Source organism: Aquarana catesbeiana, linkage group LG04, assembly GCF_042186555.1.
Source record: "Aquarana catesbeiana isolate 2022-GZ linkage group LG04, ASM4218655v1, whole genome shotgun sequence".
In the NCBI taxonomy this organism is placed as follows: Eukaryota; Metazoa; Chordata; class Amphibia; order Anura; family Ranidae; genus Aquarana; species Aquarana catesbeiana.
In genome coordinates this window covers 36,486,301-36,512,625 of record NC_133327.1, presented here as the reverse complement: position 1 = coordinate 36,512,625, position 26,325 = coordinate 36,486,301, and the positions used below count along the sequence as shown (strand labels likewise).

The 26,325-nt window shown below is 45.9% G+C and overlaps 1 protein-coding gene across 3 annotated transcripts in view; it reads right to left on the bottom strand.

The window, feature by feature from the left end:
• Positions 1 to 26,325, bottom strand: part of MAPRE3 (microtubule associated protein RP/EB family member 3) — a 169,563-nt gene that overhangs the window by 109,877 nt on the left and 33,361 nt on the right. For 2 of the 3 annotated variants that reach the window (XM_073625050.1, XM_073625048.1), the window contains exon 2: positions 159 to 202. The gene's annotated coding sequence lies outside the window, so the exon portion shown is untranslated. Of the gene's footprint in view, positions 1 to 158; positions 203 to 22,398; positions 22,553 to 26,325 lie in introns of those variants that run through there. The other variant, XM_073625051.1, reaches the window with a different exon arrangement.

Sequence of the window (26,325 nt, the reverse complement as noted above, 5' to 3'; positions counted from 1 at the left end):
CTGTTTAATCAGCTTATGGTTACATAGCAAATTACAATTTAGCTTTAGACACAGAAAATACAGAAGCACCCCATGAAATGGGAAAGTACAAAGACCACAGTCACCATTACCACCAATAAAAACAAACACGTATATATAATAAAGAGGCAGAGTCTTACATTTCTGCATATAGAAGCTTCTCGTCACCAGACAGCAGAAATTCCTGCAGAGGAAACACAAATCATTGCAATTAGACACACCAACATATACCTACAATATAACAAATCCAATTTATGAATACACATATATATAGGCAGATAAACGAAAGGCATATGGATGTCCATCAGTATCTTATTTGTTAAAGCCTAACTCTGGGAAAATAAAAAATTATCCATTGCAGTGGGGCTGTGCTTTCACTTATTTAAAGAACAGCTGTACTTTAAAGTCATATGTTTTAACTATATGTTAAAGTCTAAATGTCCCCCTGGTGTTTAAAAAAGAAACGCTGCTCCAGCTGCAATACTCAGCTTAATTGGAAGCTGTCCCATGCAGTACCTCATTTTGGCCAAAAGATGTCCTCAGTCTCCATGATACTCATTCAACCAAGAAGACTGAGGACATCTTGTGGCCAATTAAAGAAAGACATTAAGTGCTTTGTCTCCTGATCACTGTTCTGCACTCACAGTATATTGATGCAGAGAACGCTACTGATGTCATCACGGCATTATTCGGTTCTCTGCTGTGTGGGAGCTCCTACAATCAGTCTTTGTGTCCAGTCATTGGAAAAAAGAGAGGCTGTTCAGTGAACCTCAAACATTATTATATGATGGGAATCCTACAAATTGTCACTTTAATCAGACAGTCATGTCCAAGATGGCAGTCGTAGACCTTATCAATTTTATGCCTTTAGGCATATATATATATATATATATATATAGATTCTATGGGCCAGCTCTCTGGTCACTAGTTGCACAATTCGGGGCAAAATGGGAATTACAATTATTTTTGCTTAGAATAAAGATCACGATTCTCGCGGCTTAACATCTTTCACATTATACAAAGAAAATTGGTCTAACTTTACTGGTTAGTTTTTTTTTAAATTCATTAAAGAGTTTTTTCCAAAAACAGCGCATCTGAAAGCCCGCTACGCAAATACAGTGTGACATAAAATATTGCAACAACCACAATTTTATTCTCTAGGGTCTCTGCTAAAAATATATATATATATAATGTTTGGGGGTTCTAAGTAATTTTCTAGCATAAAAATAATGATTTTAACTTGAAACCAACAAGTGTCAGAAAAAGGTTTAGTGTTTAAGTGGTTAAACTTCCCTCATTTACAGACCGAAGTTCATTCCTTTGATCTAAAGAACAAAATGTTACAATGTTTATAGTTAGGTCAGGGCTGAGGAATATTGTGATAATTGGCAGACTGCCTGTTTTTTTTTTTTTTTTTTTTTGACAGCTTGGCTTGAGCATCTTTACATAGAAAGAATGGGAAAATGCTTTAAGATCTCGAGGGGGGGAAAAAATTGCGATCTTGATTCTTAACAATTAATTGTGCAGCTCTACTGGGCACCATGCCTATTATTATTGAAAACCTTTTCCATCAAATTTTCTTGGTGAATTTTATATGAGGTAGGTGGCCAGTTCTTTCCTCAATGCTCCCCAATTGCTCAGGCGTGGGAGCGGCATGCAGAAATTGATAACAATGTACATATCCAATTTGCACACATACTACAGTACATCCAATTTAGACAGGAGCCAATTAACCACTTTGCATCCAGGGCAATTTTTTAATTTTTCCCACAAATGTTAAAATCTGTGTTCTTGCTAGACAATAACTTAACCCCCCCCCCTCCCCCTATAAAAAATAAATAATATTTTCTGAACCGCAGAGGCCCTGTAGAATAAATTGCTGGCTTTTGCAATCTTTTCATGTTGCACAATATTTGCACAACTGTTTATTAATCACATTTTCTGTATGAATACACTAAATGAATTTGAATGCACACAAATATAATATAGTGTCTACTTTTTTGTAAACTATAAAAGGTATGTGTTGAGTATATGGATACCAAACATGTCAAGCCTTTAAGAATATGTTATCCCAACATTTAATATTCCTGACATGTGCCTGCAGTACCATGTACTTGTGTGAAAAAGTATCTTGTTCTCTTTGTATTGCTTCCTTTGCGTGAAATATCTGATAAACCTGCCAGTCCTCCTGCTTTCCTATCAAAAACTGACCATACTAGGCATAGAAGCACATCCATTCCAGTGTGGTCAGCCTTCTGGCTGTGCTGGGAGGACAGTCTACCACAGCCATTCACTGGGAAGAGCCATGTGCTTCTGTTTCTCCTCCTCCAGCTCTCTGAGCTACTTATGCAGCTGAAAACACTTTTGGGTTCAATAACTGCAGAGGATGCCTGCTCAGCATTCTGACACCATTTACACCGGCCCCATAATCCCTTGAGCAACAGGAGAGCATGGAATCCACAGTTGGCGATGGGGCGGAACTTCACAGGCCACTGCAGAAAACGGTTATAACAAGCCCCCTGCTGCCGCTGCAAGCTTTTGTTTAAATACAGCTTGTTTGGCTGTACTTCTCCTGTGGATCACAGGAGTACAGTACTTCATTCTGCACCCCTGTGACCCATTTTCAGCAGACAGTGGGCTAAAGCCCGCTGTCGGCTAAAGTCACAAAACCGGTCCAGGCTTGGGCAAGATCATGACAATGAAGTTGGGATCTTCCCACATGCCTGGAGCGGCAACCAGCTCAACCTCTCAGTAAGCCACTGAGAGGCTGAGCTGCCCGCTCCCGCCCCCTCCACAGCTCAACTCTAATAGTCACCAGCTCTCTGCTCAGGGAGCTCTGAGAAAGGAGCGATCAGCTGTGTTTGATTGCTCAGTTCTTAGAGCTGGCAGGGGACAGATGCAGCATCAGACCATTGGTAAGACCTAGGTAAGTATGATTCTGAAAAAGAACATAGAGGAAAAATATGCATACACAGTGACATTCCATGGAGTTGCACTTTGGTGTCCTGGTTTGCCCTTGGTTGCCCCCCCCCCCCCCCTTTGGTCCAGGCGGTTCTTTCCCGCCACAGTCCCGGGATAGACGCTTCATCTTGGCACCCTCGTTTCCCTCTTAGATGCTGGATTTATCCTTGGAGTAATTGATTATACCCCCTGAGCATACGTTGCATTTTTACATAAATTTTAATTTATACATTCATTGATATCTTTTTGCATCAAGTTCCTGATGAGTGGACAGGGATCTACGAAACGCGTAGAGCCCCAGAGATGCCAAATTATATTTGTTACATTTAGAGATTTATTAGGTACCTTTTTTATGAAATATTACCTATATCATTACAATATGAATTGATGTACTATATGAATTTCTCTATGTCAACTCTTTATATATACAGTATCTCACAAAAGTGAGTACACCCCTTACATTTTTGTAATTTTATTATATCTTTTCATGTGACAACACTGAAGAAATGACACTTTGCTACAAAGTGGTGAGTGTACAGCTTGTATAACAGTGTAAATTTGCTGTCCCCTCAAAATAACTCAACACACAGCCATTAAACCGCTGGCAACAAAAGTGAGTACACCCCTAAGTGAAAATGTCCAAACTGGGCCCAATTAGCCATTTTCCCTCCCCGGTGTCATGTGACTCGCTAGTGTTAAAGGGCTCAGGTGTGAATGGGGAGCAGGTGTGTTAAATTTGGTGTTATCGCTCTTACTCTCTCATACTGGTCACTGGAAGTTCAACATGGCACCTCATGGCAAAGAACTCTCTGAGGATCTGAAAAGAAGAATTGTTGCTCTACATAAAGATGGCCTAGGCTATAAGAAGATTGCCAAGACCCTGAAACTGAGCTGCAGCACGGTGGCCAAAACCGTACAGCGATTTAACAGGACAGGTTCCATTCAGAACAGGTCTCGCCATGGTCGACCAAAGGAGTTGAGTGCACGTGCTCAGCATCATATCCAGAGGTTGCCTGTGGAAAATAGACGTATGAGTGCTGCCAGCATTGCTGCAGGGGTTGAAGGGGTGGGGGGGTCAGCCTGCCAGTGCGCAGACCATACACCGCACACTGCATCAAATTGGTCTGCATGACTGTTGTCCCAGAAGGAAGCCTTTTTTAAAGATGATGCACATGAAAGCCCACAAACAGTTTGCTGAAGACAAGCAGACTAAGGACATTGATTACTGGAACCATGTCCTGTGGTCTGATAAGACCAAGATAAACTTATTTGGTTCAGGTGGTGTCAAGCGTGTCTGGAGGCAACCAGGTGAGGAGTACAAAGACAAGTGTGTCTTGCCTACAGTCAAGCATGGTGGTGGGAGTGTCACGGTCTGGGGCTGCATGAGTGCTGCCGGCACTGGGGAGCTACAGTTCATTGAGGGAACCATGAATACCAACATGTACTGTGACATACTGAAGCAGAGCATGATTCCCTTCCTTCAGAGACTGGGCTGCAGGGCAGTATTTCAACATGATAACGACCCCAAACACACCTCCAAGACGACCACTGACTTGCTAAAGAAGCTGAGGGTAAAGGTGATGGACTGGCCAAGCATGTCTCCAGACCTAAACCCTATTCAGCATCTGTGAGGCATCCTCAAACAGAAGGTGGAGGAGTGCAAGGTCTCTAACATCCACCAGCTCCGTGATGTTGTCATGGAGGAGTGGAAGAGGACTCCAGTGGCCACCTGTGAAGCTCTGGTGAACTCCATGCCCAAGAGGGTTAAGGCAATAATGGTGGCCACGTTGACATATCGGGCCCAATTTGGACATTTTCACTTAGGGGTGCACTCACTTTTGTTCCCAGCGGTTTAGACATTATTGGCTGTGTGTTGAGTTATTTTGAGGGGACAGCAAATTTATACTGTTATACAAGCTGTACACTCACTACTTTACATTGTAGCAAAGTGTCATATCTTCAGTGTTGTCACATAAAAAGATAGAATAAAATATTTACAAAAATGTGAGGGGTGTACTCACTTTTGTGAGATACTGTATACGTCTGTACTATATTTGAAATTGATTTAATATAATGGAATGTGCAATAAATTATAATTTTACACGATTTGTATCTCATTAAGTGACCTGCCTCATTTAAAGTCCCATGACCACTGTCCGATGTTTGAAAAAGAATGTACCGTATATACTCGAGTATAAGTCGTTCCGAGTATAAGTCGAGGCCCTAATTTACCACAAAAAAATGGGAAAAACTTATTGACCCGAGTATAAGACGAGGGTGAGAAATGCACAGCTACTGTAAGTGGAAAAGAGGGTCAACATTGCCCATTTGCAGCCTCACTGTGCCCATTTGCATGCCTCACTGTGCCCATTTGCAGCCATAGGTCCCCCGAACTTCAAACTCGGTAGTAAAGGGTTCCTAGATGCCCCCTAGCTGCAGCCAAAATTTGGGGTCTCTGAACCCAAAGGGTCCCAAAATGACATTGCTGCAGATGGACACAGTTGACCGAATTTGGGGCCCCATATCTTGGGGCTACTTAGTGCTAAGAACCCCAAATTTGGTGTGCAAACCCAGTGGAACTAGCACCATAAAATATCCAAATCTGGGGTTTCTAGCACCAAGTGACCCCGAGATACAGGGCCGCAAAAATAGGTTCAGAAAATGTCAAGCACTTTTCTGTAGCAGAGAATGACATTTTCTGTACCGGATTTGGGGCCCTGTATCTCGGGGCCACTTAGTGCTAGGAACTCCATCTTTGGATATGTTATGGTACCAGTTCCACTGGGTTTGCACACCAAATTTGGGGTTCCTAGCACTAAATGGCCCTGAGATACGGGGCCCCAAAATCGGTTCAGAAAATGTCAAGCACTTTTCTGCAGCAGAGAATGACATTTTCCAAACTGATTTTGGGGCCCCATATCTCGGGGCCACTTAGTGCTAGTAACTCAATCTTTGGTTATGTTGTGGTACCTGTTCCACTGGGTTTGCACACCACGTTTGGGGTTCCTAGCACCAAGTGGCCCTGAGATACAGGGCCCCAAATTCAGTTCGGAAAATGAAATTTTTTGCTGCAGAAAAGTGCTTGACTCGAGTATAATGCCCCGTACACACGGTCGGATTTTCCGACGGAAAATGTGTGATAAGACCTTGTTGTCGGAAATTCCGACCGTGTGTAGGCTCCATCACACATTTTCCATCGGATTTTCCGACCCACAAAGTTTGAGAGCAGGATATAAAATTTTCCGACAACAAAATCCGTTGTCGGAAATTCCGATCGTGTGTACACAAATCCGACGCACAAAGTGTCACGCATGCTCAGAATAAATAAAGGGATGAAAGCTATTGGCCACTGCCCCGTTTATAGTCCCAACGTACGTGTTTTACGTCACCGCGTTCAGAACGATCGGATTTTCCGACAACTTTGTGTGACTGTGTGTGTGCAAGACAAGTTTGAGCCAACATCCGTCGGAAAAAATCCTAGGATTTTGTTGTCGGAATGTCTGATCAATGTCCGACCGTGTGTACAGGGCATTAGTCGAGGGGGGCACTTTCAGCACAAAAAAATGTGCTGAAAAACTCGACTTATACTCGAGTATATACGGTACTTCTCTTTTCAAGTCCAGGCTGTTTATAAACAGCCTCTAGATGGTAAGTTGTTAACCTACCAGTATGCCTTTGGAATGTGTAAGGAAACCCATGCATGCACAGGGAGAACATGCAAACTTCATGCATACTGTCCGGTCTGACACTCAAACCCCAGTGCTGCAAGGCATAAGTGCTAATCACTAAGGCGTGTCATAGGGCCTGTTAATGCCAATGGCAACCCATGAAAATGTATAATTGTTGAACGCAGGTACAAACGTACTCAGTATCGAAAGTCTTCAGTGGTTACACACAAACGCTGTCAATGGGTAGCCCTATATTTATCCTGATACGACATTTGTGCCCAACACTTCACATGCCGCATTTGGCTCAGCAATCGCTTTACAGGCAAAATTTCTACCCAGGGCACGGAATAACTGTGGAGGTGGGGGGAGGGGGGGGGTGATATTCACTAAACTCATAGAGCCTCATAAGATGCTTTCATGTCAGCAGATATTACCATAAAGTGTCCCAGGAGGGACAATTACAGCGAACGTTACAAGCCACCAGCCTTCCTGCCGTCACAACAAAGAAGCAGCGAAGGGCAAGACCGAGGCTTTGAAGTGGGAGCTTTGTGAGTCCAGAGCCGCCTCACCCCCTGATCAGCCTTGAGAGAGGCCCCTCTGTCCTGTGTACCCAGGGGGGCCGGGGGGGAGGGGGGCGCGCTGCCATAGACTTCCTTGAAAGGGATATGACTCTGATCTCTCTTGAAGTTTCTGGCCAATAGTCTGTATTCCTGAGGGGTTTTGGAGAGAGACTTTATTTAATTACTCTGCTATGTTCCCAGATGGATACACTCCTTCTTGATGTCTGTGGTTGTGTGTGATGGTGGACTGGGCCGTTGGGCACCACTTTGGGGGTTTTCCTTCCCGGGAGCTGCGATGCGCACTTGGGACCCTCCCCTTCCCCCTCCGCCCTAGTTGACGCGGGCGATCGGGTGGATGTCCTCACTGCGCATCGACGCCACGCACTCAGGGTCCCGCGTGTGACGTTGCGATGACGTCATGACGCTGCGCACCGCTGTTTCTATCTGGGCGGCTCTTGGTGGGGAAATTTGGCGCCTTATGCCGGGCGGACGTTTTCCGCTCGGGTACGGATGCCTCCTCCCCCAGTCAGCCGTCCTGCGTGACGTTGGCGGACACCCATTGGACACCTGGGACTACATCTACACTCCACCCCGTGTGGAATGGTTGGATCCCTGTTGAGCGGTGTCTACCGCTACAGCATCACCGGTCAGGCCACACGGTTACTCACGCTATATTCAGGTAATCACCCTTCTACACAATCCCCATATACACTTATACATTTTGTGGTAGTTTGATTAGTAGCCAGTGCATTTTTTATTATTACTGCACTATTATGGAGCACCATCTGACATCTTATCACTTAGATCACCTCACTTTTGTTACAACACCTATACTATAGTTATTACTGGTATACCATCATGAATTATCATGTGATCTTCCCCACCAATTATCACCCCTTTTTTCCAACATACATCAGCATTACCCCTTTTTTTACAATTTTTATTATTTTTATTTTTATTACTATTTATATTATTTTTATTTTTATATTATTTTACTTTTTTGTTTACACTCTTTACCTTCCAGGTAATTGGGCTGTCACCCCTCAGTTATCTCTCTCCCACACGTTATTTCTTCACTCTTGTCCATGGGTTGTGCCGCCTCAGCTCCCGGGAGGATGCTTGTTCCCCAGCGGGTCCGGGCCCATTGCGCCGTCGCATGCCATCACAGCTCAATTGTAAGTTGTCTACGGGTGCCATATATTTTCAACATCGTTACCATTCATCTATATTTCTGCTCTCCTTGCCTCTCTAGCCCCTGTATGTGGCAATTCCCCTTTGTTCAATCGGCCAGTTTTACCAACTTATCATATGTTATGTTTATAGATTATTGCATCTGCTCCTGAAGATTGGAGGTATCCATGAAACGCGTCGAGCTATAGAGATGCCCTTAATACCAATTTCATCCAAGAGTGATATTCTACCATATGTTTATGATTTTACTTTTCCATATTGGCCTTTACCAATTATTTTATGAACTTATTATAATGCGTGAACACAGAAATGTATATCTGGTGGCCGCCCTCTCCTTTTACTATGTTGTTAATGTCATGTACCACTCATGTTACCTATGTTATTTTTGTTACGATATGATTGCTATATCTAATAAATGGTATAATCAGGATACTGGTTCATGTTATGTTACTATGTACATGCCATAACACTATATGACTGGGCTAATTATCATTATTTCTGTACACCCACCAGTCATTCTCTGCTCATGTTGTTCTATTCGGCCGCATGCTTCATATAAAGTCCCAACTTCTCCTCCTTTTTTTTGTTGACTCTGAGAGTTTGTCATTTTCAAGGTTTATTAACATTCTTTATATTTAAAGCTGAACTTCAGGGTTTAAAAAAATTCTCTTCGCAGTAACCCCCCCCCCCCCCCGAAGAGTTAAAGTGGAACTAAACCTTCACATCTTTTACAGCCAGGGAAGCGGCCATTTTAGCCTCTGTTTGATCTGCAGTTGCCATAGTGCTGTACACGTGATCAGTTCTGACACCAACCATTTGAAGACTTAAAGCGGAGTTCCAGTCATTTCCAGTAATTTTTGTGTTAATTAAAAATCAGCAGCTACAAAAAAAAAGTGTTAGCACTGCAGCCGCTTCCATTTACACCCGTCTTGCTTCCGGGTTCGTGGGCTCCGGCTCTGTGATTGGCCTGGAGCCGCGATGACGTCACTACCGCACATGTGCTCGGGAGCCGCTGGTCACGGCACAGGGCTGGGAAGGAACAGCACCCGTGGCCGTTTCTTCAGAGCGCATGCGCCAGTGATGTCACATCGGTGGCAAGGCGCCCTGCTGTGCCACATCACATACCTAGTATGTAATCTGGCACTTCCTGGTAGGGGGCGCACACGCGCACCACCGGCAACCTGACTCTGCTGTGATTTTACATCACAGATGCCGATCAGTGGGTGGCGGCCAATAGATTAGCGCCGATGCCCGCCGATCGACTAGAACACACACAGGACAGGGCTCTGCCTATGTAAAAAAAAGCAGAGCTCTGTCCTGTCAGGTTCCAGACTGTCAGACACCCTGACAGCATACTTGCCAGTGAGACGTTCCCATTGCCTGCCACCAATGTGTCTTTCCCTCATCTCTTTCCCCAGTCCAGACTTCAGAGACCACAAACTGCCCACACTTCTCTGCTTACAACTGCTGACCTCTGTCCCCTCACTGATGTTCACAAGGCTTTAGGTTCCCAAAACGACAGGCACCTCTCAGGACAGCCCACCAGCAGCTAAAGGACCCCTCTTCTCCTTGCGTGTCTCCTGGGCTGACAGGATCGTCCAGCTTCACAGGAGTCAAGTAGAAAGAGACAGCAAATACAGCTGATCTGCCTCAGTAGAGGGAGCAACCCACAGCTTACAGAACAGGACAGCAGGAGACATGCAGTCCACCACTGAGCACCACTGTCTCCTTAATGTACACCCCACTGTCCACCGGACTACTGCCCCCAGTCCATCCCACTGCCCTCCAGTCCACCCCACTGCCCCCGTCCATCTTGCTGCCCCCCTGCCCACCCTGCTGCTTCCCAATCCACACAACTGCCCCCCAGTCCACCCCACCCCCCCTGCCCCTGTCCATCCCTCTGCCCCCCGTGCACCCTGCTTCCCCCATCTACCCGCTGCCCCCCATGCACCCTGCTATCCCCCGTCCACCCCACTGCCCCTCATCCACCCCACTGCCCCTCATCCACCCCGCTGCCCCCCAATCCACTCCACTACCCCCTCCCATCCACTCCACCCCGCTGCCTCCCAGTCCACCCCACCCCCCTGCCCCTGTCCATCCCGCTGCCCCCTGTGCACCCTGCCTCCCCAGGTCCACTCACTGCCCCCCTGCACCCTGATCTCCCCCGTCCACCCCACTGCCCCTCATCCACTCCCGCTGCCCCCCAGTCCTCTCACTACCCCCCTCCCATCCACTCCACCCCGCTGCCTCCCAGTCCACCCCACCGCCTCCCAGTCCACCCCACCACCTCCCTGTCCACCCTGCTGCCCCCGAGTCCACTCCACTACCCCCCTCCCATCCACTCCACCCCGCTGCCTCCCAGTCCACCCCACCCCCCTGCCCCTGTCCATCCCGCTGCCCTCGTGCACCCTGCCTCCCCAGGTCCACCCACTGCCCCCCCTGCACCCCGATCTCCCCCGTCCACCCCACTGCCCCTCATCCACCCCGCTGCCCCCCAGTCCACTCCACTACCCCCCTCCCATCCACTCCACCCCGCTGCCTCCCAGTCCACCCCACCGCCTCCCAGTCCACCCACCACCTCCTGTCCACCCTGCTGCCCCCGAGTCCACTCCACTACCCCCCAGTCCAACCTGCTGCCCCTATGTCCATCCCGCTACCCCCCAGTCCACCCCGCTGCCTCCCAGTACACCCCGCTGCCCCCCTGTCCATCCCGCTGCCCCCTGTCCATCCCTCTGCCCCCTCACCCACCCGCCCCCCTGTCCACCCTGCCCTCCCTCGTAGGGTTGCCACATTATCCCTTTAATCCAGGACACATATTAATTACACAGGTTCTGAGGCTGATTTAATGCAGATAAGGCACCAAGTGAGTTTAATTACCATCTTAATCAACCACAGAACCTGTGTAATTAATGTGTGTCCTGGATTAAAGGGATGATGTGGCAACCCTACCCCCTCGTCCACCCTGCTGCCCCTCCCCCCTCGTCCACCCTGCTGCCCCTCGTCCACCTTGTTGCCCCCCAGTCCACTCCCCTACCCCCCATTACACCCTTCTGCCCCCCAGTCCACACCGCTGCCTCCCTGTCCCCCACGCAACCCCCAGTCCAACCAGTCCCACCTGCTATCCCCATGTCCATCCCACTACCCCCACCCCTCTAGTCCAGCCCGCTGCCTCCCTGTCCACCCCACTTCCTCCCAGTCCACCCTGCTGCCCCCCCAGTTCACCATGTTGCACCCCAGTCCAACCTGCTGTCCCTCTGTCCATCCTGCTGCCTCCCTGTTCACCCAATCCACTCCGCTGCCTCCCAGTCCACCCCGCTGTCTCCTAATCCACCCCGCTGCCTTCTAGTCCACCCTGCTGCCTCCTAGTCCACCCCGCTGCCTACCAGTCCACTCCATTACCCCAAGTTCGACCTGCTGCACCGTCTATCCTGTTGCCCCCCAGTCCACCCTGCTGTCTCCCTGTCCGCCCTACTGCCACCTAGTCCACTCCACTACCCCCCAAGTCCACCCCGCTGCCTCCCTGTCCACCCTACTGCCTCCCAGCCCACTCCACTAACCCCCATTCCACCCCGCTGCCTCCCTGTCCACACTGCTGCCCCCCAGTCCACTCCTGTACTCCCCAGTCCACTCCTCTACCCCCCTGTCTATCCCACTGCCCCTCCACTCCACTTTGGAGTGCCTTGGATATACTGATTTGGAGTGTTGTAATTAGAATATGCCACTTTGGTGTGGTGTGGATAGTGTAGGTAGGGTGGGCTACTTTTTACTGTCACCCGAAGGCTGGGCTGCTTTGGAGTGCTATGATAGTAAGGGATGCTGTAGGTAGGGTGGGCTACTTTAGGCCCCTCCCACTGTTCACTGTTAACACAATTTGGCTACACCCCCTGTTCACTGTGGTGTGCTGTGCACGCTACATTACTACTCTCTTTAAGCCACCCAAAAGTGTCTAACATCTTTTACAATCCTATTGTCTATAGTGTATACTAAAAAAAAAAAAAAAATGATATGCGCCAGTGTTCGGGTTTGGCTTGAAGAAAAGGTGGTAAGCCTACCGTAGTTAAGTGTACACCCATGTACACCCATGCCAGGGCCATGTTTGTCTTCATGGGATACACAGGTGTTCTGTGCTTATGGTTATACTTTAACTGTCACAGGCTGATAGATGGACAATACTTATAAGGTCACAGGTACACTTGGAGTTTAGCTCCCGTGCGTCCAATCCTGGTGTTTTAGTGCGCCCAGGAGGCACAGGTGCCGTGTCCAAACCTGTTGTCTCTCAAAGTCTATGACAGGCTGGAATTTGCTGTCACTGGACGCTGTACTAATTGGTACTCAAGTTTGCCCGGGGCTCAGGTATTCACAGTTCCAGAATATGTCCCTTCCAGCTGTATCCAGGCACAGAGTATTTTAACCTGTCATAGACTTTGACAGTCTCTGGATGTGTGACTGGGCGTCAAACTGTGCATGGGAAAACAACAGGATTGGATGCATAGGGGCTAAACACCTAGTTACTGAGCATGCGTGGTACGGACACACTGTTACTACACTTCTGCCTCTACTAAGAATGCGTAGTACTGACACAATGTTACTACCCTTCTGCCTCTACTGAGCATGTGTAGTGAGCATGCGTAGTACTGACACAATTGGGTTGATTTACTAAAACTGGAGCACTCAGAAACTGGTGCAGCTGTGCATGGTAGCCAATCAGCTTCTAACTTCAGCTTGCTCAATTAAGCTTTGGCAATAAAACCTGGAAAATGATTGGCTTCTATGTAGACCTGCACCAGATTTTGCACTCTGCAGGTTTAGTAAATAACCCCCAATGTTACTACCCTTCTGCCTCTACTGAGCATGTGTAGTACTGACACAATGTTACTACCCTTCTGCCTCCACTGAGCATGCATAGCACTGACACAATGGGGTTTATTTACTAAAACTATAGTGCAAAATCTGGTGTAGATGTGCATGGTAGCCAATCAGCTTCTAACTTCAGCTTGTTCAATTAAAGGGGTTGTAAGTAAATATTCGTTTTTTTCACCCTAATGCATCCTATCCATTAAGGTGTAAAAACACCTGTCAGTGACGCGCTCTCTCTCTGCCCGGGGTTCATAGCACTTGATTGGATAGATCGATAGCAGCGCAGCCATTGGCTCCCGCTGCTGTCCATCAAATTCAATGACGCGGGCGCTGGGAGGGGCGGGACCGAATCCTGCATTCGGCGTCTATGGACGCCGAATGCTGGACTCGGGAGCGCACCCGCAAGGTAACCCCCCGGGAGAGCGCTTCTCCCAGGGGGTTATCTGATGTGGGGAGGAACTGCCAAGGGACCCCAGAAGAGGAGGATCGGGGTCACTCTGTGCAAAACGAGTTGCACAGTGGAGGTAGGTATGACATGTTTGTTATTAAAAAAAAAAAAAAAAAAAAAAAAAAACAAACCTTTAGTGTCACTTTAAGGCCCCTTTCACACTGGGGCGGTAGGGGGCGTCAGCGGTAAAACAGCGCTATTTTTAGCGCTGTTTTACAGCGGTATTCGGCCGCTAGTGGTGCGGTTTTAACCCCCCGCTGGCGGCCGAAAAAGGCTTAAAACTACTCGTACAGCGCGGCTATAGCCGCGGTATTGCCGCGGTATAGCCGTGCTGTCCCATTGATTTCAATGGGCAGAAGCGGTTTAGGAGCGGTGAATACACCGCTCCAAAGATGCGGCTCACAGGAGATTTTTTCTTCTCCTGCCAGCGCACCGCTTCAGTGTAAAAGCCCTCGGGCTTTCACACTGAACAAACAGCGGAGGCTGTTTAGGGGCGGTTTGCAGGCAGTATTTTTAGCGCAATAACGCCTGCAAACCGCCCCAGTGTGAAAGGGGCCTAAGCTTTGACATTAAAACCTGGAAGCTGATTGGCCAACATGTACAGCTACAGCAGATTTTGCACTCTCCAGTTTTAAATCAACCCTAATATTACTACCCTTCTGCCTCTACTGTGCATGTGCCAGGTATTGGTGCCATTTTGGGCTATCCCGAAGACTTTACACCACCCCCATTCAGTAAGAGTGATGCTGATTTCCTTTTTGCAGGGGGTGGCAACCAAAAAGGTCTACCGTCACTAATAACTTATTTGTGGCCCCTACATGTCATATATCTACAGATAAGAGCTGTAAATAAGTTACAATAGCAGACTGATTGCTGGTTCGTATAGACATTGCAGGAGGTTAGAAGAGATCAACAGTCCTGTCACTAAACACCAGGTCCAGGTCCCACTTACTCCGCATGCGCAGCAGAACCCCATAGACTTCTATAGTTGTAGAGACAGACCAGCCTATTCGGCTGTACTTTCCCATAGGTGTCCCCATAGACTGAGCTAATGGCAATTTTTGATGCAGTTATCGTTTCTACACAAAGCAGCAACGTGTACTGAACGAGGTGCCTGTCCCACACCCAATGAAGTCCCAGAAAAGGAGGAATACAATAAACTACAGACCTGTCCACATTCCCTGCCACAGGCATTCCTCTGTGTAATGAGTAACACTGGCCTATCAGTCATGTGATATGTGTGTCCCTTTACACCGTCACATAGGGGCCCTTATAGCAGCACCATCCAATCACAGCTCGGCCCTGGTTTCCTGGTGCAGGTTAGAGGACACATTGGCTTTGTGGGCGGATAAGACGATTGCAGGTCAATAAAGTGTATTTTAAAGGCAAAAGGTGACTGTGTATGCTTTACAGTAACCTATGGCAGGCAGATTCAAAGATCAAGTTCCCAAGGCGTCTCACCACAACTACTGCTTCTTCTAACAATCCTGGGGAACTTTTTCACCTTTTTTTTTTTTATTGCACCAACAGGACAGTTATAAAACTTTTATCAAAGTTAAAGTAGCCCTTATACTTAAAGCAAGTTCTTTATTTACATGCATTTAACCCCTTGACCTCCGGAGGTTTTACCCCACTTCCTGGCCAGGACATTTTTTGCGATGCGGCACTGAGTTACGTTAACTGACAATTGCGCGGTCGTGCAACGCTGTACCCAAATAAAATTGATGTACTTTTTTTCCCACAAATAGGGCTTTCTTTCGGTGGCATTTGATCACCTCTGCGGTTTGTATGTTTTTTGCGCTATAAACAATAATAAAAAAAGAACAGCAATTTTGAAAAAAAAACAATATTTTTTACTTTCTGCTATAAAACATATCCAATAAAAAAAATTTTAAAAAATCAAATTTCTTCATCAATTTAGGGCAATATGTATTCTTCTACATATTTTTGGTAAAAAAAAAATCCCAATAAGCGTATATTGATTGGTTTGTGCAAAAGTTATAATGTCTACAAATTATGGGATATTACATTTTTTTTTTACTAGTAATGGCGGCGATCAGAGACTTTTGTCTCTTTTTGGGACCAGTGACACTAATACAGTGATCAGTGCTAAAAAATATGCACTGTCACTGTACTAACGACACTGGCAGGGAAGGGGTTAACATCAGGGGCGATCAAAGGATTAAAGTGATTGTAAAGGTTTGTTTTTTTGTTTTTTTTTTAAATAACAAACATGTTATACTTACCTCCTCTGTGCAGGAGGGGAAATCTTCCAATGGGGACACTAGTTCTGGTGACAACCAGGGATTCCCTCACTTTGGAGGATTTTCCTCTAACTTCCTGTTTGGCTATGGGACAGGAAATGAAGGGAAATCTTCCCAATGGGACACAGCCAGCAAAAATACAACCTGACAGGGGTTACAACCCCCCCCCCCCTTATTCTATCCAAAATGAAACAAAAATGGCTTTGGTTCTACTATAAAAAAAAAAAATTAACAGGTATACTTTAATATCTTAACTAATACCCTTATTATTCATGCACTCCGCTTCTCAAGGTTTGAATTTCCATTCTGTGCCACATGTCGGCAGACAGAGCAGCTGGATGTAGCAAGTCAGATATTGGGAGGATAGGAGTAGGGACACACTGGTCCAAGCTGTATGGAAAATTGCCATACCTGGAAATCATTCACTGGTCCAAGCTGTATGGAAAAATGCCATACCTGTAATTCCTACACTGGACCAAGCTGTATGGAAAAATGCTATACCTAGAATTCCTACGCTGGTCCAAGCTATATGGAAAATTGCCATACCTGGAATTCATACACTGGTCCAAGCCGTATAGAAAATTGCCATACCTGGAATTCATACACTGGTCCAAGCCGTATAGAAAATTACCATACCTGGAATTCATACACTGGTCCAAGCTGTATGGAAAATTGCCATACCTGGAATTCATACACTGGTCCAAGCTATATGGAAAATGACCATACCTGGAATTCATACACTGGTCCAAGCTATATGGAAAATGACCATACCTGGAATTCCTACGCTGGTCCAAGCTGTATGGAAAATTGCCATACCTGGAATTCATACACTGGTCCAAGCTGTATGGAAAATTGCCATACCTAGAATTTATACACTGGTCCAAGCTGTATGGAAAATTGCCATACCTGGAATTCATACACTGGTCCAAGCCGTATAGAAAATTGCCATACCTGGAATTCATACACTGGTCCAAGGTGTATGGAAAATTGCCATACCTGGAATTCATACACTGGTCCAAGCTGTATAAAAAAAATGTCCATACAGCCACAAGATGTCCTCAGTAACCTCTACAGGTGGAGGTATTCAGTATGCAGGCAGAGAGCAGGGGCTGAAAGCAGGTGGGGGCCCCTTGGGGTTGCCACTATCAGTTGCCTGTGTCATTCAATCTGCAGTCACCTGGAGTATATTAAGACTGACAGTAAATCATTTTTGCATGGAGGGGCCTGTACAATATTGGTGGAAGAATCTCCCCCCAGAACTGTCACTTAGTGAGCCAACCCCAATCCCCATGTGGTTGGCTCTCTAACGTTTTCTCTTATTAACGCAACAACTCAGCACACGGGAATTAGGGAGTGAGTGGAACCCATGGAAGAATTCTGATACAAAACAGCAGGAGGTAGCAATGAGGTTTACAAAGATCACTGCAGTACAGGTACCCGACCAGCAGAGGGCTGATTTCATTTCATTCATAACTCCAAAGCGGAGTTATACTTTAAATGTACTTTTAAAGCTAGTATAAGTGCCTCTGTGTGTCCTTAAATTAGCTTCCTATCACACCCTCCATGCCAGGACTGTCTGTCAGGAGAAAGCATGGATCAGAATTAGAAGTGTGCACTCACCGGTCTAGCAAGACCACCTCCCTGTCCAATCAGCAGACTCTGAGTGGGCCAATGACGGATCTCAACTGCTTAAAGTGGAGTTCCACCCACTTTTACAACTCTTCAGAATCCCTCACTAAACTGTGTACTGTAAACGAATTGGATATATTTTTATTTTTTTTCTCTCAGCACTTACTGTATATCTGCTGTATTCATTTTTCACTTCCTCCTCCCTGGCCGCGGCCCATCGCATCATTTCCTGTTTGCAATGCCTTCTGGGAAGGGGCGGCAACTTTCTCTGACACTGCCGTTGCTATAGAAACCTGACCTGAAACTTATTACACTGCTTGTGCTGCACTGAGCATGTGCGGGATCTGCAAGGCTGAGATCCAGGAAGAAAAACAGTCTGGCTTCAGATGCCCACGGCCTGCTGTAAGTTTATAAAATAACAAACTACTAAATTGACTAACTTTACTAGAATAAATTAAGCTTGTGTATTATAGGGGTATTTTTATTTAAAAAGTATAATTTCGGCCGGAACACCACTTTTTAATGCATAGGATGGATTAGGGTGAAAAAACACGAGGGTTTACAACCCCTTTAAGCTCACCATACATTATACAATGTGATTGTATGATCTTCTTTAGACCTACCATCTGCTATGTAGTACAAAGGCCTGCGCTGGTTGGATACAAATTGATTCGCTAGATTAGGTAGGTCCTCATATGATATCGTTTGGGGAAATCTAAAGTTGGTTGTGCAAAAACTGTACGGCCAGATTGTAATGTGTGTGGTTAGCTTTACTGTCACATGTCACATGCTGGTCCTTCCTTAGTTTGAATCCTGTAGCTCATGATTGGATGCCCAGTGATCATCTGAATACCAAGGAGTGTAATCAGCACCGATGTTGAGCAATTGCCAATATAAAATCAATTAGCCGGTTTGAGTAGACTGTCATGCAAGCCATAGACCAGTGATGGAGAACCTTGGCACCCCAGTTGTTTTGGAACTACATTTCCCATGATGCTCATGCACTCTGCAGTGTAGTTGAGCATCATGGGAAATGTAGTTCCAAAACATCTGGGGTGCCAAGGTTCACCATCACGGCCATAGACTATGCAATTTTCTTTTCCTTTTTTTCTTTGCACTATTGAGCCTTCCCGACAGGCAGAACACAATGATCAGTGCTGGCAGGGATCACATGCAAAAAATCACACAGGCTGGTTGTACTAAAGTCAATCGATGCACCAATTTGGATACTTTCAGTCTGCCCATAGACGGATCGAATCTCATCCAGTCCCAGCCGAGATTCGATCCATCTCTAAAGATCTGCACTGATGGAGAGAGGCCACAAAACATGTACACAGCATCAACAAGGAGGAAGGATGACTTGTATATAATGAGGATGATATGATGAACCCCTCTAGGGAAGTTTGCTTTCCCTGGTCCCTCCCCCCATCAACATGCTAATGTAATTTAAAAATAAACACCTTCATATTCATTCCCATTATTTTACAGCCAGTGACATCATCACTGGGTCTCTGTGCTTCTCTATGCAATGCAGGCAGATCATGGCTGGTGGGAGGGGCTAGCAGGATGCTGTACTTCACTTCCTGAAAACATCCCAGCACCCAGCCCCTGTACCGCTCTCAAAAGCTCTCAGCCCTGATGTAAGTAGTGGGCTGGCTCTTGGGAGTATCCAAATGCCTTGATTGGTGGGTGTCTGGAGTGGGCGTTTCTAGCAGACTGCATTTGTATAAGCGCTGCCCGAAGTCTAGATTCTATACAAATCCTGTGTGATCATAATAATAATGCCGACCACCCTATCATTTTACATACAGTGCCTTGAAAAAGTATTCATACCCCAAAACGAGAGCAACAAAAATGGTAAATGCCAATCATCTGTCGTGTCACCAATGGGAGGGCTCACATCAAACATTTGTTGTGCAGAGGAAAAACTTGGACAGTTACAGTTCCTTGAAAAAGTATTCATACCCCTTGAAATTTTCCACATTTTGTCATGTTACAACCAAAAACGTAAATGTATTTTATTGGGATTTTATGTGATAGACCAACACAAAGTGGCACATAATTGTGAAGTGGAAGGAAAATGATAAACGGGTTTCAACATTTTTTACAAATAAATATGTGAAAAGTGTGGCGTGCATTTGTATTCAGCCCCCTTTACTCCGATAGCCCCAACTAAAATCTAGTGGAACCAATTGCCTTCAGAAGTTACCTAATTATTAAATAGAGTCCACCTGTGTGTAATTTAATCTCAGTATAAATACAGCTGTTCTGTGAAGCCCTCAGAGGTTTGTTAGAGAACCTTAGTGAACAAACAGCATCATGAAGGCCAAGGAACAAACCAGACAGGTTAGGGATAAGGTTGTGGAGAAGATTAAAGCAGAGTTAGGTTATAAAAAAAAATGTAACGCATTGTTGCATTGTAGGAACGTTATCCACTGAGGTGGTATTTTTTTTACCAGCCTAGTTGGATTAATCAGTGATTTGTATTTCATCAATAAACCTTTATAGTTTGTTCAAATTATACCGTGGTTGATTGTCACTCTGATTGCTTCCTGGTGACACATCTCTGTCCCTAAATCCCTTCTTTTTTTACATATAAAAAAAAATCCCAAGTTTTGAAGATCTCACAGAACACTGTTCAATCCATCATCCGAAAATGTAAAGAGTATGACACAACTGCAAACCTACCAAGACATGGCTGTCCACCTAAACTGACAGGCCGGGCAAGAAGAGCATTAATCAGAGAAGCAGCCAAGAGGTCCATGGTAACTCTGGAGGAGCTGCAGAGATCCACAGGTCAGGTAGGAGAATCTGTCCACGGGACAACTATTAGTCGTGCTCTCCACAAATCTGTCCTTTATGGAAGAGTGGCAAGAAGAAAGCCATTGATGAAAGAAAGCCATAAGAAGTCCAGTTTACAGTTTGTGAGAAGCCATGTGGGGGACACAAACGTGGAAGAAGGTGCTCTGGTCATACGAGATCAAAATCAAACTTTTTGGCCTAAAAGCAAAATGTTATGTGTGGTGGAAAACTAACACTGCACATCACCCTGAACACACCATCCCAACCGTGAAACATGGTGGTGGCAACATCATGTGGTGGGGATGCTTTTCTTCAGCAGGGACAGGGAAGCTGCTCAGAGTTGATGGGAAGATGGATGAAGCCAAATACAGGGCAGTCTTAGAAGAAAACCTGTTAGAGTCTGCAAAAGACTTGAGACTGGGGCGGAGGTTCACCTTCCAGCAGGACAGCGACCCTAAACATACAGCCAGAGCTACAATGGAATGGTTTAGATCAAAGCATATTCATGTGTTAGAAGTCCAGACCTAAATCCAATTGAGAATCTGTGGCAAGATTTGAAAATTGCTGTTCACAGACGCTCTCCATCCAATCTGACAGAGACTGGGCTATTTTGCGAAGAAGAATGGGCAAACATTAAGTCTCTAGATGTGCAAAGCTGGTAGAGAAATCCCCAAAAAGACTTGCAGCTGTAATTGCAGTGAAAGGTGGTTCTACGAAGTATTGACTCAGGGGGGCTGAATACAAATGTACACCACACTTTTCACATATTTATTTAAAAAAAAAATTGAAAACCATTTATCATTTTCCTTCCACTTTACAATTATATTCCACTTTGTGTTGGTCTATCATATAAAATCCCAATAAAATACATTTATGTTTTTGGTTGTAACATGACAAAATGTGGAAAATTAATATATAATATATATATCTCTATCTAGATAGATAGATAGATAGATAGATAGATAGACATGTATACATACATATATATATATATATATATATATATATATATATATATAGAGAGAGAGAGATATCTAATATATATATAGATAGATATATATCTATCTATATATCTATCTATATACAGATATATAGATAGATATCTAGATAGATATCTATCTATATATATAAAGATAGATAGATCTATCTATACATATATATATTAGTAATACTGAGCCTCCATGACTGAGATCCTAGGACAGTCAGGCCGGGGAGGAAAGGGCTAGATGATACTGGACATCCTCCAGCCAGGAAATGAGGCGGGCTCTGACTTGCTGCAGCTTCTGATGCACATTATGAGAAGCTCACAGTGTGCAGAGAAATCAGAGTAAGTCAATTCAGTCCAGGAGAAGAACCAGTACAACTGGAAGGAAGGCCGGAGATCAGACATAATCATTGCTTCTTCCATAAGAAGACAACAGCAGCAAGTTTCCATAAGCCCACCAGTCAAGGAGTCTCACTACTTTACTTGCAACAATAAAAGTCTCAATTCACCAGCTGCAGTCTTCTAAGCAGTGAGTGGGCTGACCCTTTAAGGTTTGATGAAGTCCAGATTGGACTGCTGAACAATCATGGCTTGTGATTGGCCAGTCTGTGGGATCACAATGACAGCTCTTCAACAACATCCTCCACTCTGCCCCTCCCATGTCCTCCATACATGATACAACTGCTTCATTCATTCCTTCCAATGCTGATCAATCAATATACACACATCGTTCAATCCCCCCACACATGGAGATGATGTGTGATCGGTCATACCGCCCCCTACACTGCAATCAGATCCAAATCTCCCAATCAGTATGCATATTAGGCCGCGGCGCCATCGTGGATTGTACGCCTCATTTATCACCTTCTATACATCACAAGTCATCAAACAAGTGGAATATGGAAAAGTCCCAGGAGAACCCTCCAGGCTGGACAGGTGAGGTGGGCGGTGAGCCCCAGTGCTGGTCATTTCCCAATAGCAGGCCCCAGTGTGGTCCCCCCAGCGTGACACTTACCGGCAGTGTCACCTACACTGAGAGGAGCAGGCCGATCGGCGAGGAGATGAATGCACAGAGGAGGAGGATGGATTCTGTCTTCTACAGAGAAGGCCGTCTGGTGGAAATATCATCCGTCATCCGCCTGCTCACCACGTCCCGTCCCTGGTAACACTGACACTGCGGAGGGGATCCCTGGAGGACGGCGACGGCAACGCACACACGGCAAGACGGAGAGCTATTTAAAGAGGTAGGAGAATGGATGCTCTGTGCAGACGCCGGGGCCGTCCTCCAGATTTAAAGGACAACTCCATCCTTCCCACAGCAACACCGGATCCACTAAGGATCCATTCACACTCATGTCACTTCAGCCTATTCTTTTCAGTGGCACCCGTTCACATCGGTTGCGACTTAAAGTCACTGCGACTTTTTGCTCCATTCTCTCTTGTGCGACTTGTCATGTGACTTTATACAAGAAAGTCACGTGACAGGTCGCACCCCATGTTTTTCAATGACAACCATTCAAGTCGCAGCAACTTTAAAAAGGTTCCCGCACTACTTTGGTGCGACTTGAGTGCCATAGACTGCAATGTAAACCTTCAAAAGTCCCATGAAAGTCACATCTGAATGTTATACATGTGACAGTTGTGCAACAGTTGTCCATTATCATTGGTCAAAGCCAAAGTCGCATCCAAGTTGCACCCATCCAAAGTTGCTTTAGGCTCAGTTCACACCATTGCGAATTGGATGTGGGTTCCCCGCATCCAATTCGCAATAGCAGGAGTTTTTGACTGGCTCTCTATGGAGCCAGTACACATAACACCACAGCGGCTCCGCTGCGTTTTGCAGAAAAACGCTGTGCGTCTTTTGGTCCATTTCAGGTCCAAATTCAGCCCAAAATTCGGGCTGAAATTGGACCTGAAACGTTGAACGAGGACGCACCGGACCCCTGCTGGGAGTCGCATGCAGCTCATATATGAATGGAGCCTTAGCCCTTGTTTACATTGATGCTACTTTGAAGTCGTGCTATTTCACTTGAAGCAGCACGATTTCAGGTGCTACTTGAAAGACACCTATGCAGCCTCATACACGGATGTCTATTGAAGTCGCACCCGAAATTGGCAAAAGTAGTGCAGGAACTACTTTCTCGAATCGCTGCAGTGCTGCAAAGTCGGTGTCGCACCGATCGGAACATTGCCTGCAATAGGCTGCGACTTGTCATGTGATCTGACCTGTCAAATCACATGACAAATCGCTCCAATGTGTACCAGGGCTTAACGTTACGTCAAAGTTGCACGACTTACTCGCTGGACCTAAGCCGCATCAAAAGTTACATGAAAGCAGTGAAGCACCTTTTTAAAGGCTTCATTCACACGTGTACAACTCCAAAGTCGTGTGACTTCGGAGTGCAAATTTGGTGCAACTTTGAGACTCCATTCACACTTGTGCGACTTGTCATGCAACCTTGGACATCAAAGTTGCATGACAAGTCATTCCCCATGTTTTCCAATGATAACCATTCATATATGCGCGACTTGAAGTTTCAGCAACTTCAAAGTAGTTCATGCACTACTTTGGTCTGACTTTCATGCAACTTGAGGGCCAAAGACTTCAATGTAAACCCTCAGAAGTTGCATGAAAGTCGCACCCGAATGTTATACAATGCAGCTTGTGTCCAACAATTGTCCATTATCACTGGTCAAAGCCAGTTGCGTCAATGTTGAACCCCAAAGTCGGCGCAACTTTGGAGTCGTACAAGTGTGAATGAAGCCTAAGGCCCCTCTCACACTTGTGCAACCTGAAAGTCGCACGACTATGCCAAGATTTTGATGTGACTTGAAGCAATGTCGGTGTAATGTTGAGGTCTATGGACCTCAAGTCGCATCAAAGTCGGACCAAAAATAGTACAGAGACTACTTTGATGTCGCACAGATATGAACGGTACTCATTGAAAATCGCGGAGTACGACTTGTCATGCGACTTCGCAGTCCCAAGTCGCAGGACAAGTCGCACATGTGTAAAAGGGGCCTTGGATGTGACTTTGGCTTTGACCAATGATAATGGACAACTGTTGCACAACTGTCGCATGTATAACATTGACGTACGACTTTCATGCGACTATAAGGGTTTACACTGCAGTCTCTGGCACTCAATTTGCATGAAGATCAAACCAAATTAGTGCAGGAACCTTTTTAAAGTTGCTGTGACTTTAAGTCGCCCATATTTAAACAGTTGTCGTTGAAAAACATGGGGTGCGACTTCCTTGTCCAAAGTCACACGACAAGTCGCACACATATGAAAGTGGCATCAAAGTCACACTCCAAAGTCGCACTGGAAATCGTGCAGCTTTGGAGTCGTGTGAATGAAGCCCTACTCTGATATCACTGCACACTGTGAGCTTCTCACAATGTGCATTAGAAGCTGCGGCTAGTGAGAGTCTGCCTCATTTCCTGGCTATCCCACTGGATATGAGTTCTTTGAATCATGGAGGCTCGGCATCACATGGGGGCGTTACCTCTGTGTGAAAACACACCCACTCCTACAGACTGACTCTCACTCAAGTCATTTTAATATTTGCATAACTCCTCCCAAGAGCCAGCCCACCGTTTACATCAGAGCCGAGGGCATTTGAGAGCAGTACTGAGGCAGGGTGCTGGGATGATTTTAGGAAGATATGTACAGCACCCTGCTGGCCCCTCCCACTAGCCATGATCTGCCTGCATTGCATAGAGAAGCACAGAGACCCAGTGATGAAGGGAAAGGAGGAACCAGGGAAGACAAAACATAAGCAGATCAAAATTCATCTTTAAGATGGACTGACCCTTGAAATTCTGCACTGTGTGTATGGCTGAAGTGGACTGTGTAGCTAGGCTCCCTCCCTAACCCCCGTCCCCCCCCCCCACGAGGGGCTCTGTGTTTACTGTACAGAGAAGACTCTCCCTCATCGCGGCGTCACTACAAACAAGACGAGCTGTGTTACCCAATGTTTACATAAGAAGGATCCTGGCCCAGGTACCAAACCACATAATCACCCAGCGTGTCAAATACACACGACGCATGCATGGTAACCGGCCCCGACACACACTTCCAGCACTCCGTCCAATCCATGCCTTCCTATAACAGCGGCTGCACCAAGACTTCAGGAATAAACACTATACACAGTATATGGAGCACTAATCTCACCACTACATACAATGTTTCTCCATTTCACCCTTTTCTGTCTGTGCAAAATGATCATTGGCAGCTGAGCTTCTGTCATCAATTGTTAACCACTTGCAGACCACCCACTGTACATATACTTCAGCAGGGCGCGCATGCACAGTTCCGAAGCCGGACAGGCTAGGTCACCATTCTGCAAAGTTCTCCTTTACATCAATATTCGCTTTTACATTAAAGTTCGCCTTTACATCAGGTTCCGCAGAGTTCCCCTTTACATCAGGGTCAGCAGAGTTCCCCCTTACATTGTAAGGGGGAACTCTGCTGACTCTGATGTAAAGGGGAACTCTGATGTAAGGGAGAACTTTGCAGACTGTGATCTAAAGAGGAACTCTGTGGACTCTGATGTAAGGGAGAACTTTGCGGACTGTAATGTAAAGGGGAACTCTGATGTAAGGGAGAACTTTGCAGACTGTGATCTAAAGAGGAACTCTGTGGACTCTGATGTAAGGGAGAACTTTGTGGCATGTGATGTAAAGGGGAACTCTGATGTAAGGGAGAACTTTGTGGACTGTGATGCAAAGTGGAACTCTGGAGTCTGATGTAAGGGGGAACCCTGCGGAATCTGATGTAAAGGGAACTCAGGTGTGGGGCGGAAAACGTTACAGACTGTGATCTAAAGAGGAACTCTGTGGACTCTGATGTAAGGGAGAACTTTGTGGCATGTGATGTAAAGGGGAACTCTTATGTAAGGGAGAACTTTGTGGCATGTGATGTAAAGGGGAACTCTTA